We start from the raw sequence: 14331 nt of genomic DNA, 5'->3' as shown, positions 1-14331 counted from the left end.
GTGGGTCACTGCTGGAGGAGCATGTTTTCGGGGTGAGGGCAATGGCCCCCTGGGAGAGCCACATCTCTCCACAATAACAATGTAACAATGTGGAAATGTGTCCAGGCAGTGGGAATACGGGCAGGAGAGAATAGGAGTGGCCAGCAGACCCCCGGGTCACGGGCGGCACACGGAGCCCCTGGTGGATATGCAATCCCACCGGGAAGAAGACTGGGGGGTGGGCACAGGATGGGGAGAAAACCCAGAGCGGACAGTGGGACGCAGAAGCAGAAGCCGAGAGGAGAGACCAGAGAAGGCGGCGTTGGGCAAACTTGCTGATGATGATCTCAGTGACGTGAACTGAAGCCTTTCTTTACTCTTCTCCCATAGCACCTGTCCTGGCCTGATGCTCTGCTGTCATTGTTTACCTGCGTGTTCTTGCTTCCCCTGCGACAGGGCCCTCGTATGGCGTGCAGATGGTACTCCCAGCAGTCAGAACAGTGCCCAGTTCGTAAACGGTGCCCAATAAATATGTGTCGAAGGGCCAGCTGAATGAGCCAGATTTCAAGGAGCTAGAGAGCTTAGAAACGCAGCTAGATGTTTCTTTCAAGTTTGGTAATGGAAGGAGGAAGAAATACTTATCAAGGGCCTAGAGCCTCTTCCCCAAGATAAAACCCCAGGCCTAGATGGTTTCACGGGTGAATTCTGCCAAACATTCAAGGTAGAATAATACCAAATCCATATAATAAACACCTCCATAAAATCGAAGAGTAGGGAGCCTCCCCCTGCCCCCCCCCCCGCCCACACCCACACACATGCTCTCATTCTATGAGGCCAGCATTACCCTGGTTCCAAAAGCAGGCAAGACATCACAAGAAAAGAAAAACGCAGACCAATGTCCCTCATGTTCACAAGCACAGAAGGTTTTAACAAAATTTTAGCAAATCGAACCCTCAAGAAGTAGAATGTAGGGGTGCCTGGGGGGGGGCGCAGTCGGTTGAGTGTCTGACTCTGGTTTTGGCTCAAATGGTGATCTCGGGGTCGTGGGATGGAGCCCCGCGTTATGCTCCACACTCAGCTCAGAGTCTGCTTGAGATTCTCTCTCCCTCTCCCTCTGCCCCTCCCACTCAAGCTCTCTTAAATCTATTTCCCCACCCACTGAACCCTGGCTGCCCTCGTGATTTCTTCTATCTCGGTGCCAATGCTGAGCCGGGGCCTCAAGAGGCCTCACGCACTTCCTCTCTCTCTGTCCCTGCTCAGCTACCCCAAGAACAAGCCCGGCGTGGCTTGCTAGAGGGTAGGAGACTGCACGGAGCCCAGGTGAGCCTTTCCAGCAAAGACCATGCTGGACTCACCAGCTGACCCCAGACCCGTGAGAGAGCCCAGCTGAGCCCAGCCTGCATTGCCCACCCGCAGAATCATGAACTAAACAAGTGTTCTCTGTTTTAAGCCATTACGTTCCAGAATGGTTTGTTACACGGCAAGAGCTAAGTGGTACAGGGGAAATGGTGCTTTAACAGATTCCGTTCTCAAGGACAGAGAGCAGGCCTTACTCATCTTCATAGGCCCAGAGCCCAAGGCTCCTCAGCAAATTTTTGTTGAATGTCTGCTAGTTTGGGCAGCTTTTGCAGAAGAGCTAATAACCGCCATTCTGCCAATGACCAGGCCTGACCCCTCAATTGAAGATCTCACGGCTGGCTGCTGTCATCCAAGGAGCTCCTTGTAATTACACCACCCAGCAAACCCAGACCCCAGCCCAGAGAGGCTTGCTGGTGTCCTTGCAGGCACACATGTCAGCGTGGGGGTGAGGTGGATTTGGATTCAGTGGCTAGGGGTGAAGCAGGTGTCAGACGCAGGGTGTTACCCATCCTCACAGCCAATAGGCTGGGAACGTGTTCTCCTTCACAAAACACTTTGTATCAGTGCCTTTCAAGTAATCCCCAGCAGGTCAATGGCATTCACTAACACAGCCTTATCATCTTTCCTAAGTGACAGGAGATGTCCTTTCTATAAGTGCATTCTGCTGGCAAGTTAGGGACCAGGAATCACTTCCTACAACTTCGCCAGGCCAGACGAGCCTTAAACCATTAGAGGCTACTTCAGGCACCACCCCCGCCCGCTAGGCTTACGTCCGTCCCAAATCCATCACTCCTGTTCCCGCCTTCAGAATCTCAGGGGTATCCGCATACCACCCTTGCTCCTACTGGGTTCCTCAGAAAACCCAGAGTGGACAGTGGGACGCAGAAGCAGAAGTCGAGAGGAGAGACCAGAGAAGGCGGCGTCGGGCAAACTTGCTGATGACGATCTCAGTAAAATGAACTAAAGCCTTTCTTTACTCTTCTCCCATAGCACCTGTCCTGGCCTGATGCTCTGCTGTCGTTGTTTACCTGCGTGTTCTCGCTTCTTTACATCTTTATAAAAGGAGACCCGGGATCAGGACTCACATGGAAAGTCAGCATCACCTGCCATTAATCGAGGGTGCTGGGAAAAAGAAATACAATGAAAACAAAACAACGTGATTAGATGCCCAGCTAGAAACAGCGGCTGCTGAGAGCTCATGACCAAGGCCAACTCTGTCTCTCCTTGCTACAACAGGATGTCACATGTGTTTGGGAAGTATTAAAGATGCTGCCACATGGGGCGCCTGGGTGGCTCAGTCGTTAAGCGTCTGCCTTCGGCTCGGGTCATGATCCCAGGGTCCTGGAATCGAGCCCCGCATCGGGCTCCCTGCTCAGCAGGAAGCCTGCTTCTCCCTCTCCCACTCCCCCTGCTTGTGTTCCCTCTCTCGCTGTGTTTCTCTCTGTCAAATAAATAAATCTTAAAAAAAAAAAAGATGCTGCCACAGAACTGAGACTTTCTCCCTGTAAGGTTGGAAGGGAACTCAAAAGGGAATGACTTTAAAGGGGTTCTATTTTATGTCATGCTGGGTATCTATCTTACCTAAAATAGCTGTGATCATCAGTTGTATGAGTCAACTTGGTTGAGCCACCGTATTTCTGTGAGGGTGTTCTTTAGAAGCGATTAACATTTAAATTGGTGGGCTTTGAGAAAAGCGGATTACCCTCCCTCGCGTGAGTGGCCCTCGTCCCATCAGGTGAAGGCGTGAAGAGAACAGAAAGGCTGACCTCCAAGCAAGAAGGAATGCAGCCCGTGGATGGCCTTCAGACTCGAACTGCAGCATCAGCTCTTCCCCGGGTCTCCTGCCCACCAGCCCGCCCTGCAGACTTTGCACTCACCAGCCTCCATAACTAGGTAAACCAATTCCTTAAAATAAATCTCTCTCTACATACACACCTCCTGAACTGGTTCTGCTTCTTGGAAAACCCTGACCAACACAGCATCTCTCCACCAGGGTTCCCCACCCATACAGAGTCACTAACCTGAGAGCTGGCGGGTCACGCCCCTTAACTGGGGGGTCGGGAGGTGGGGGTGGGGGAAAGACAGGAAGAAATTCCCTCCGTGAAACACTCAAGATCAGGGCAGACGCTGAGCCAGCTGGGGAGCCATTGCCATGAACTTGGAATTGCAGGGTACCATTTCTCCGCCAGGATGCCTGGTGAAGTTGCGGGGGGAGGATGGGCTGTGAAGGAAAGGCTATCCCCCAAATCCCTTGCCCTTTGGACTGGGGCACCTCTGATGATGTGGTGTCTGCAGCTATGACCCTGTCGAGCCATGGAAGTGGGAAAGCGACCCCACACAATGAGAATCGCGAACTCAATGCTGTCTCAGCCGAAAGGCGCTGTGTGATCATGCAGAGCCACCCCTGCCCGAAGCCTCCACCTGCATTATTTTCCCAGCACCCGGTTTCCATCTGTATGTGCCCCGGGACCGGGGACCTCACCGCTTCCTGACCCCGCATCTAATTATCGGGCCCTACATTTCAGAACAAGGGTTTCTAAGACTCTATTTGCCTGTCACCTTCTCAAGTACCACCGTGGGATTCTACTGCGTATCAGTCTTTAAATAAACCCGTTCTCTAACAGAAATACGCATATTTTTAACAGAAATCTTTTGGCTCCCTGGAAGCGGAAAATCAGCATCATTGGCCATAAATAGAGACTGATTGTGAAAATAAACACCCCCTCCCCCCAAAAAGTCCACAAGTCCTGGCTCAGTGCTGTTGTCTGTCAAAGGGCTGAGCCGGAGACCCACTCTGTCTGGTTGAAGAAGGCAAACTAAGTCGGAAAGGCATGAAACATGTCAGCACCAGCTAACATTTGCCCGCGGTGGAATCAGAACCATTGAAAGAGAACTGAAAAGGGGACCAGTTTCTCAAAAAGTGGCTTAATGCCATTTAATGTTGTGTCCAGAGCCACCCAAAGTCTCTCCAGCATCGTGCAGAAAACAGCACCTTTCATTGATTGCAGTTTTCCCTCGAGCAGCCCCCACCCAGGGGGCTGCAGAGCATGTGGCCCCCCCTTCCTTCCACACACGCCCCCCACCGCCCACTCCGCTGGACCAGCCAGTCCCAGAACCTTCGATGGGTCCTCACTTAGACCCAGAGGCCCCAGCCCCCAGGAACCTGCTCGAGAATCAATAAGAGCCCCACCAGCAGAAGCTTCCAAGGAGCGAGCGAGCTGGTGGGGACATGACAAGGGGCAGCCACTTGGCACAAGAGTCTGGCCGCTCTTCAAGCAACTACGGTTACCGTAGGACCCAGCAATTCCACTCCTAGGGATTTACCCAAGAGAAAGGAAAACACATGTCCAGATATGTACGGGAATGTTGACGGCAGCATTATTCGCAACGGCCAAGAGATGGAAACAGCCCATGTATCCCCCAACTCATGAATGGATAAACAAAATGCGGTCTGTCCATTCAGGAGAATATTATTAGGCCATGAAAAGGAAGGAAGCCCTGACTCCTGCTATCACGTGGATGAGCCTTGAATATATTACGTGAGGGTAAAAAATCCAGACACGAAAGGCCACATAGCGTATGATCCCACTTAAGGCAAGGTCCAGAATAGGCAGATCTGTAGAGATCGAATGCGCGTTAGTGGCTGAGTTCACTGGGGGCTGGGATTCCAACATCTCTACCCTCTGACCCCACAAAGACTCCTAAGAGCCATCTGCGGCCCCTGACGTGGGAGTGAGGGTGAAGACTAGAAGATTCTCCAGTAAGAGGGCCTCCAGGCGCTCACTGTCCTCCTCCCAGCTGGGAAATCCCACCTGGCCTCCTGCTTTCGAGGTCGGCCTCCAGGCTTAGAGGACGGGCAGGCCCCTGGGTGCAGGGAAATGCATCCTCCAAGGCTCCTCAGCTCCTGCCTGGAACCTGCCATGAAAGCACCAGGGCCCCACATGGGAGAGGCTGGGCCAGGGCTCAGCCAGGCTCCGGGACACGGCTGGGTGGGTGCCCTGGGGTGAGGTCCAGCAGCCCAGGGGCTGGGAGCAGGACTTTCCAGGTGTCTCCAGAGGGGTGAGGGGGTTCTCGAAATTCTCCGGAGCAGGGGAAGCCGCATCATTAGCAGCCGATGCCTGTGGCATCTGGGGGATGGGTGGGCATACCACGGAGTAAAGGGCCTCCGGGTGCAAGGGCACCACTGCCTCATTCCTGCCCTGTGCGTGCACCACCTGTTCTCCACGTGGCCCCTGTCTGTACGACAACTAGCTTAAATCGGTTAGTCTTTAAATGGGAATTACTCCGGGGCGCCTGGGTGGCTCAGTTGGTTGGGCGACTGCCTTCGGCTCAGGTCATGATCCTGGAGTCCCGGGATCGAGTCCCGCATCGGACTCCCTGCTCGGTGGGGAGTCTGCTTCTCCCTCTGCCCTCTTCCCTCTCGTGCTCTCTGTCTCTCATTCTCTCTCTCTCAAATAAATAAATAAATCTTTAAAAAAAAACAAAATAAAATAAATGGGAATTACTCCATAAAATGGAAATCAGTAACCCTTGCCAAGGGATTGACACTTTAGTAATCCACTTTAAAATAAATGTGAGCACACCCCAGTTTGTAACGTCCGCCTGTATGCTATAGAAACCATCTCCAGAGGCCCGCGGGCGTGCAGACCACACTCTGGGCGTGGCGGTGATGAAGCCGCTTTCGGGCTCTGGCCTAGGAGAATGTGACCCTGCGTCCCACTGATATAAATGGATGCTGACCGTGACCCCCGGGCCTGACCCAGCTCCAGACAGAGTCAGCTGCAGGAGGGTAAGGGGGCAGCTGCCCATCCCCAGTTATCTTGCACACTCTCCCAAATCTCTCCCCTCCGTTCTCACCTCCTGCAGCCTCCAGCTGGCTCCTCGCCCACCCGCCGGGGGCCTCCTTCTGGGACTCCTCCCCCAGGGCCGGCTGAAAAGCAGAGCCCAGGACGCCAGGTGCCTCCCTCTCTCATGGGCCAGGGATTCACCGGGTACCTACTGCACACTTAGCTCCACGCCGGATGCAGGAGGTGCCCTGGTGAACTCAACAGATGGGGATCCCTGCATCCACCAGCCCTTGCCTCCCTCAAGCAGGGGCCTGTCCTCCATGAGACAGGCTGGGGGGGTGGGAAGCTCATGCCCGGGACCCTCGGGGCCAAGACGGCTGACTTTGGAGGAATAATGCTCGCCTCCCAGACACCCACCAGAGTATCTCTAACAAAGGAAGTTTCCTGGCTCAAAGGCAGGGATGATTTCAAGAAGAGGACGCAGAGGTCTGTTTTTACAATGAGGGACGTGATGGGCATACACCAAATGCAGTAGGGTCTCTGGGGTCCATGAGGCTTGGATTCAAACCCAAACACAGCCACTGGATGGTTTTAAGCAAAAATTCTAAGGCTCTGCTCTTCCATCTATAAACGGGAATAATAATAGTCCCTACCTCATAGGGTTGTTGTTCATTTTAAACAAGATAAAGAATATAAAGCCCGCAACCCAGGAAACTGCTCTGGGCCCTACAAATGCTGTAATAGCAGCAATGCTAATTATTATTCTTGCTCCTAACAACACTGGCAGAATTGAAGTCATTTTCTACTACCCTCAAATTCCAACCTAAAACACAGTTCCACACCTGGGTCCTTGTGTGTCTCTGAATGCTCTTCAAAGCTCCAGGCTCCCATCCCCCACGGAGTCCTGGACACCTTGCTGGGGTTCTCATCATGGTCCTGCCGAGGCCACTGTATCACTGTTGCCCCCTCTGCCGTTCACAGCACCCGGACAGGAAACCCATCACACCCACGAGGCATCCACAGTGGGATGCTCCAAGGGGGTGCTCCGTGGGGGCTGGAGGGCACCTCCCGAGCTAAGTCCCCATTACTCCGGCCCCGGGTGACCGCCCAGCCCCCACCCCGCCCCTCTGTCCGCAGAGCCTCCAGCAGGCCACCCAGCTCCTAAAGCTCCCTGCCCCCAAACCTGCAGAACCCGAGCAGCTTGCCGAATTCAGGAAGACCATTTGCCTATTCTTGAACTTCGGGTACGGAAGTAGTTCATGAATCTGTTCTCTTCCTCCGTTCCCGGCTGCACACCCACAACCATCACTGCTTGGGCAAATCCTAGGGACTCTTCCCAGCCCATCTCCGGTCCTAGGGGCTTCAGGAAAGCCTCGCCGGCCACACGACCATGGGCTTCCCTGAAACCACATCTCTCGACTGCGGTCCTGGCGCTGGCGCGCACGTGTCCTGGACTCATCATCCCCTCGCCAGACAGCAGCCTCCTTTGAGGAGAGGGAGATCCCCCTCTGCCTGTAGCAGCTCACTGCACAGAGCTGCTAAATAACACCCATCAAGATGCAAGCAGGCTAGCTAGCCTCTCCCTCAGCCTTCCCTGGGTTCAAGCAAGCCACTTCTGTCTACATCTATATACCAACTCCTCCAATCCACAGAATGACGTCCAAGGTCATCCCAGCAGCACACTGACCCTCACTAAAGATGGTGAGACTCCCCGGGAAGCTGAGTGGCTACTCGGTCTTAAGATGAACACAGGGGCTCTTTGCAGAAGAGGAGCTTGGGTGGGGAGCTCACAGATGCTCCGGATCCCTCATGTTGTCAAAAGTGTGAACTGTGTCCATTCCATAAGTTCCGGTTATGCCAACTCCCAAATGTCAGTCACTCCAGGCCTAAGATTTTTGTTCCGGGTCACCTGTGCTTACTCACGAACTCCCTCAATTATTTAAAAAAGTGCTTTAAAGTTGGGGCACCTGGGTGGCTCAGTCGGTTGGGCGTCCGACTCTTGATCTCAGCCCAGGTCTTGATCTCAGGGTTGTGAGTTCAAGCCCCTTGCTGGGCTCCAAGCTGGGCGTGAAACTTAAAAAAAAAAAAAAAAGGATTAAAAAAAAAAACTTTAAAAGTTGAAAGCATACACTTTCGTTTCACTCTACCCAATAGTATCGGTGAAATTATGGGTCTGGGTGCAGTTTATGTTTTTTTGAAATACCAACTGAGAAAAAGACATTAATTACTCTTTCCTGTTTTATGTTCAGCTGCAGAAACTTTTAAAATTATCTTGCGTGCTACCCATGACAACCCAATGTGGGACGCATTCATGAAAACAAGATTGATGAGACAACTTTGGGTCGTATTTATTCACTGCAAATTTTTTTAATTAATTTTTTTTTATTATTAAGGAAAGCCAGTTGCCAGATAAGCTGGTGATCAGAAGTGTCAGAACAAGAAATCTTCAAAGTGCCTTCTCTATGGGGAAGCAGTCTGCACTGAAGGACTTAATTTGTCCATTCCTCCATTCTGGGCCATAGCTAGTTAATTCACACTTATATTTCTCAAGATCATCGTGATGCTGAACGTCACTCTGCGGGACCCTTCCTCCAGCTCTAGACCTAGGAATGCTAAGAAGCTTCTAGAAGCTGAGGTCATCCAACCTGTCCACAGAGGGTGGGAGTGCGGGCAATCTCTTCACCCTCAGTTCCCTTTTAGATCAACAGAAGCCCTGTTTCCCAAAGACGGTGAGGGCTGAAGGAATTCAATTATTCTGGTTAATGGCTACTCATTAGGCAGTGGAGATACCCACGTGAACAAAACCAACAGTGTCTTCAGATGGGAAGGAGGGAGGGGCTCATTTAGCCAATTCTCCTCCAGCCCCCCTCCTCCCTACATCCTGCCCCAGGATGGGCCAACATCCCCAGAGTCCGACAGCTGTGCCTGACAGTGACCCAGTGCCAAGTGCGAGTGACCCATGCCTAAGCATGGCTTCCTGCCCACCTTGCTCCCATCAGTACGTAAGCATGGAAACCCAGCATCCTAGATGGATGACATGCCCTAAGGGGACCCTGACCCTGGGGACCTCGCCTGGAACCCCAATGACCACTCCTAAGCCACTGGGCTCCTGGCAGTGAGTCCCTAGATCCAGATCTAGTCCTGGTTCTGCTGCCAACCTGCTGGGTGATGTTGGGTGAGTTAAACCCCACCCCCCCTGCCGCGTGTCCCTCATTGTCACACTGGGACTTTCTAAGGTTCTCATGCCCTTGAAATTCCCCGATCTTGGCCCATGGCTGCCCTGAATGCAGAGAGCTCTCACCCCCAGGCCTCACCCCAGGCCTTCACCCAAGGTCTGGCTGCCTGGAAGAGCCCAAGTGACTGGAACAGAGCTTCGCTGGTTCTTCTGCGTCAGAGACAGCCCCCCCCAGCCCCCACTCTGGGTATCGGGTTACTAGCCCAGCACTCTCTCGCTGGGTGGCAGCTCTGTCTCCGATATTTTTAGACACCCCCTTGGCCTGTCCCTAACGAAAGCCAGATGCATCTGAAGAGGAGTCCACTCTCTGCCCTCTTTGGGTAACTCCTGCACAAAGCCAGACTCCATCCCTCCTGGGGCAAGCAGGGGAGCCTCCTCTTCCTGCCACGCCCACCCCAACCCCTATTCCTTCCCTGGACAAGCTGAAGCCAACCTCCAAGACTCGGGCCTCCGTGGCCTGTGCAGAGGCCCCACCTGTCCACGGAGCCGGGCAGCAGCCACAAATTACAACACACACACACACACACACACACACTATCTGCCCAAGGACGGTTGCTGGACTCTTCCTCCCAAACACGCCAACCAGCCAGCAATCCAACGCCATCCCATCTGGCCTGGAAAGGCATTTATATATTTTTGTCTCAACAACCTTCCCTCCCTGGTTGTGTCCGGCTGAGCCTACTACGACAAAGGGCTAGCCTCTGCTGGGCTCCCGATCCACCCCGAAGGCGGCAGAGAGGGACAAGAGAGTCCCCCAGGGATGAGAAATTGGCCAGTGGAGTCAACTGATGAATCACCTGTTGCCACAAAATGGAGAGTCTGTACACACACGCATGCGGTTTTAGCTCCTGCCTGGAATATTACATGCGAGGCAGAGAAAGGAAACCTAGGTGAAACTTTCACTTCCACTCCAGAAGAAAGGGCCTTATAAAATACCCGTGTGTGCGGGGCGGGGTGACCGAGCGGACATGCCCGGTATGTACAGTTACACCCTGGGGAGCCCTGCTTGCCTCTCCTGAGCTGTGCCATGCACCTGGGGCCACGCCAGCCAGACACGGTGCCATCTCTCCCCTGGGTGGGGCGGTCCAGTGGCCGCCCCAAAGCCTGGCCACCAGGCTGGCCACCTCCATGCCTTCCACCACAAACACCTGTCCCCAGGTCTTAGGTGAATCTCAGTTTCCCCACTTTGGGGACAGAGGAGGCTCCAGGCTATGTGGCCTGCTCTCAGACTCTCACTCCCACTCCCCAATTCCTGGCAGGGGTGGAGGCGGCAGATCCCAAGTCCCTCAGTGGGAAAACAGGTTCGGCACCTTCCTGCCACCCCCATGCCCCTCCCTCGGCTGTGGGCTTGGCATCTGCCAAGGCCCCCGTGGGCATCTGGGCCCTGGTTTCTCCAGGAGGGTCTCTCCCGAATTCCAGGAAACCCACCAGGGCATTTCCAGGTGGATATGGAAAGGCTTGGGGGGGGGGGGGAAGGCTGATGGGGATTCAAAGTCTGGCTCTTGGCACTTACTGGCTCAGTGAGCTTGAGAAACTGAATGTCTCTGGCCTGCCTCTCCCCACCTGCCACCTGGGAGCGGGGATGGAAGCAGCTGTGTGAGGCTTCCAGAAGGGGAGAGAGTGGGCGCAATGCACACTGCCAGGCGCCCTGCAAATGTTCCATGAGCTTTGGTTCTCATCCTGGTCCCTTCCGGACTCCTGGGGAAACCCGAACTCCTGTCCCCTCCTCAGCCTCCTTACACTTTCTTATAGTGAGGCCAAATTCTGGGGACAGGTGACCTGCAGCAGTCAGCAGCCTCTGAGATTCCTTACTAATTCAGATGGAAGCAGAGAGGGGGCTGGAGCCTTTTTTTTTTTTAATTGTGGTAAAATATACATAACCTACTAGCCATCATTTAACCACCTATAATTGTAGATTTCACATACTTTAAATACATCCAAAATGTCATGTAACCATCATCACTATCTATACCCCAAGTGTTTTCGCCCTCCCCAACAAAAACTCCAGACCCAGTAAGCAGTAACTGCCCACCCCCTGCCCCAGTCCCTGGTAACTTGTACTTTCTGCTTCTGTCCCTATGAATTTGCCCCTCCTAGGTAGCATTGGCAGGATCATACAGGATTTGGGCTGCAGGTTTCTCAAGCCCCTCACCCTTCCTCACCCCATCACTTTTCAGGCTGGTCTCTCCACCTGGTACACAGCCAAGGTAAAAGATCACTCCCCTGACCCCACCCCACCCCACCCCACATGCACATCTTTGGAGCCTGGGAGGAGGCAGTGCGCCTTTTCCCAAACCTGAAACTGGGCTGTCTGCCTTGTTCCAAAATAAGGTTTTGGGTTCTGTGGTCTGGACGGAGGGCTTTGCCCTGCAGGGTGTCCCTCCTATCCAGGTACCCTCGACTGGCCCCTGGTCATAATGTCCCCCTGTCAGCCCCAAGTTAGGGCCTCCTTTGGGTGTGTTTAGGACCCTGGATTTGGAGAGTGTATAGTCTCTCTATACACGAGCTCTGTCCTCCCCTTTCTCTGGAATCCACGGGTGGGGTCCTCAAAGCCCCCCACCCCAACCAGAGTGGGGAGCGAGAAGCCTCATCCCAGCGGCGCCTCCAAGCTCCCCCACCACTCCAGACCTAAGGAAAGTTGCTCCTCGTCGCTGGGGGGCGCAACGGAGCCGCCGCCGGGGTCGAGGAGGGGACCCACCGACCCCGGCCTGGGCGCAGCCCGTCCCTCCCGCTCGGTGAGGCGGGGGACAGTGCGCCGAGGCGCCCGAGACCTTCCTGCGACACGGGACGGCCCTGGACTCCGACAGCCCCGGGAGCGCAGTTGGCCAGGGCGAGGGGAGCCGCCCTGACTCCTCCCCAAACTTTTCCCGCCCGCCTCGGCGCAAAAGGCGCAGGAAGCAGTCCGGGGGTGGGGAGGTGGAATTCGGGGTCCGGGGTGAACTCGGCGCAGTGGGGCGGGGGGGGGGAGAGTCCGCGCCCTGGTCGTCTGGCTGAGGACCGGTGGGATTTCGGTACGGATGGGCCTCGGCCCCTCCCTGCTCGCCCCACCCAAGGCGAGGACCCCCCTCGGTCCCGTGGGTGCGGGGGCTCGCGGCCCGCTCCCCGGGCGCACGCTGCCCGCAGCCCCGCGACGTGGTCCCGCGCCCCGCGCGCGCCTCCCGGGGAGGGCGAGTCCCACTCACCGGGCGCTGGCGGCTGGACGGACGGACGGGCTGGGGCGCGAGGCGAGGCCGCCGGGCTGTTTTGAAGCTCTGGGCTGGGACTGCGCGCCCTCCCTCCTCCCTCGCGGTGGCGCGGAGCCTCCTCCCCGCGTCCCCTCCTTCCCGGATCCCGCCTCCCGGGCCGTGATGTCAGGGGCCGGGAGAGCGGAGTGGGAGGGACAGCGGCAGGCGGGAGGGGGACGCTGGCGGGAAAGGCCACAGCCCCGGGAGCGCCCCCGGCCCCCCGGCCGCCTCCCCGCGCTCCCCCAGCCAAGTTTGGGGCGGAGTCTGTCCCTGGGTCGGGGGAAAAGGGAGAAAAGCGCCGCTCCTTCGAGCCAGGAGTCTCTCCCCCGCGCTCTCCCTGACGGGTTTCCACTCCCTCCCCTCCCCTGTCCCTCGGCTCCCCCTTTCTCCTCTTCCCCTCCTTCCCGTAAGGGTTAAGAACGAGGGTTCTGGAATCCGACTCCCTGCTTTAGAACCCCTTCTCTGGCGCTGTTCTTCAACTTCTTGCTCCTGTCCTTCCCGTTTCCCGCCTCAGTTTCCCCATCTGGAAAGAGGACTCATGTGCTCTGGAGGTTCTTGGGGGGATGGGGGAGGAGGCCAGAGGGACCCAAGCCTCATCTGTGGAGTGGGGGGAGCAGTTAGTATGTGGAAAAATTGAAGAAATTCCAAAACAGGGCCACGGCGGGGGACAGTATAGTTTAAGCTTTTAATTTAACAGGTTAATGCTATTGGCATACACCCCAAAATACAAGGCAGGAGACTGTGCAACGGAAGAGAGAATTAGAAACACTTTTAGGAAATACTAATTTATTGTGCACTAGCTGGTGGGGCCAGAATGCCATGTTTAAATTGTCTGATGCAGGACACCTGGGCAGCTCAGTCAGTTAAGCATCTGCCTTCGGCTCAGGTGATGATCCCAGGGTCCTGGGATCAATCCCCACAAAAGGCTCCTTGCTCAGTGGGGAGCCTACTTCTCCCTCTGCCTTCGGGTCCCCCTGCTTGTGCCCTCTCTCTCTCTCTCTCTCTCTCTCTCTCACTGTCAAATAAGTAAAATCTTTAAAAATAAATAAATAAAAAATAAATTGTCCCGTGCCTTTTTTCAGTCCTGCTGGGGAGCTCTGCAAGGGGAAAGCCTCCCTGGGTGGAAATTAGAGATCCTTATGATATTTGGGACCCCCTCTAAAGGGCGCCCCCCCGAGATCCTGAGGTTCCCCAGCTGCTTCAGTGGCTGATCTGTTATCTCTCTTTGAATTCTGGAATTTAATGGCTGCTCAAGACCGCCATCCCCCAAGCAGGGGATTTTCTGTCGGGCTGGAGCAAGGGCAGGAAGATGTTCATTTGAACTGAGACTCTGCCTTTAAAAGGGAAGGAGGGTGGGGTCTGGCTGCTGCAGAAGAGAGCCAGGTGGGTCCCCCCCCACCAGCAGGGACAATGGCACCTGCTGTCCCACGGCCAGTGGGAGGACAGAGGGCACTCAGAAGGCTCTCCCAGAATGGACAGCCCGGGGCAGGGGCTGGAACAGGTGGGTTTCTGCGCTTTGCGGAGTGTCTACTGTGTCCCATCACTTTGCAAACATCACCTTCGATATAACACAACAGCCCTGCAAAAGAAGTTGCCTTCATTCCATCCATGAAGAAACTGAAGGTCAGAGAAGCTACTGCTCAAGGGCCCCATGAGACACGTGGAGGGTGGATTTACACCCAGACAGACGGCAGCAAGCCCCACTCTTCTGTTCCCACCACGTCGCTATTTACCAAACGCTGACCAC

At 55.0% G+C, this 14331-nt stretch overlaps 1 protein-coding gene across 2 annotated transcripts in view; it reads right to left on the bottom strand.

The window, feature by feature from the left end:
• EMP2 (epithelial membrane protein 2) overlaps window positions 1-12699 on the bottom strand; it is a 30283-nt gene extending 17584 nt beyond the window's left edge. Inside the window, exons 1-2 of one of the 2 annotated variants that reach the window (XM_081820052.1) lie at window positions 12543-12697; window positions 2367-2460 (exon numbers count right to left, since the gene is read on the bottom strand). The gene's annotated coding sequence lies outside the window, so the exon portion shown is untranslated. Of the gene's footprint in view, window positions 1-2366; window positions 2461-12542 lie in introns of both variants that reach the window. The other variant, XM_081820051.1, reaches the window with a different exon arrangement.
• Window positions 12700-14331: the final 1632 nt, after the last annotated feature.

This window comes from Leptonychotes weddellii, chromosome 5, assembly GCF_054177405.1.
Source record: "Leptonychotes weddellii isolate Sample4059 chromosome 5, ASM5417740v2, whole genome shotgun sequence".
NCBI lineage: Eukaryota > Metazoa > Chordata > Mammalia > Carnivora > Phocidae > Leptonychotes > Leptonychotes weddellii.
This window is presented reverse-complemented; position numbering and strand designations above follow the sequence as displayed.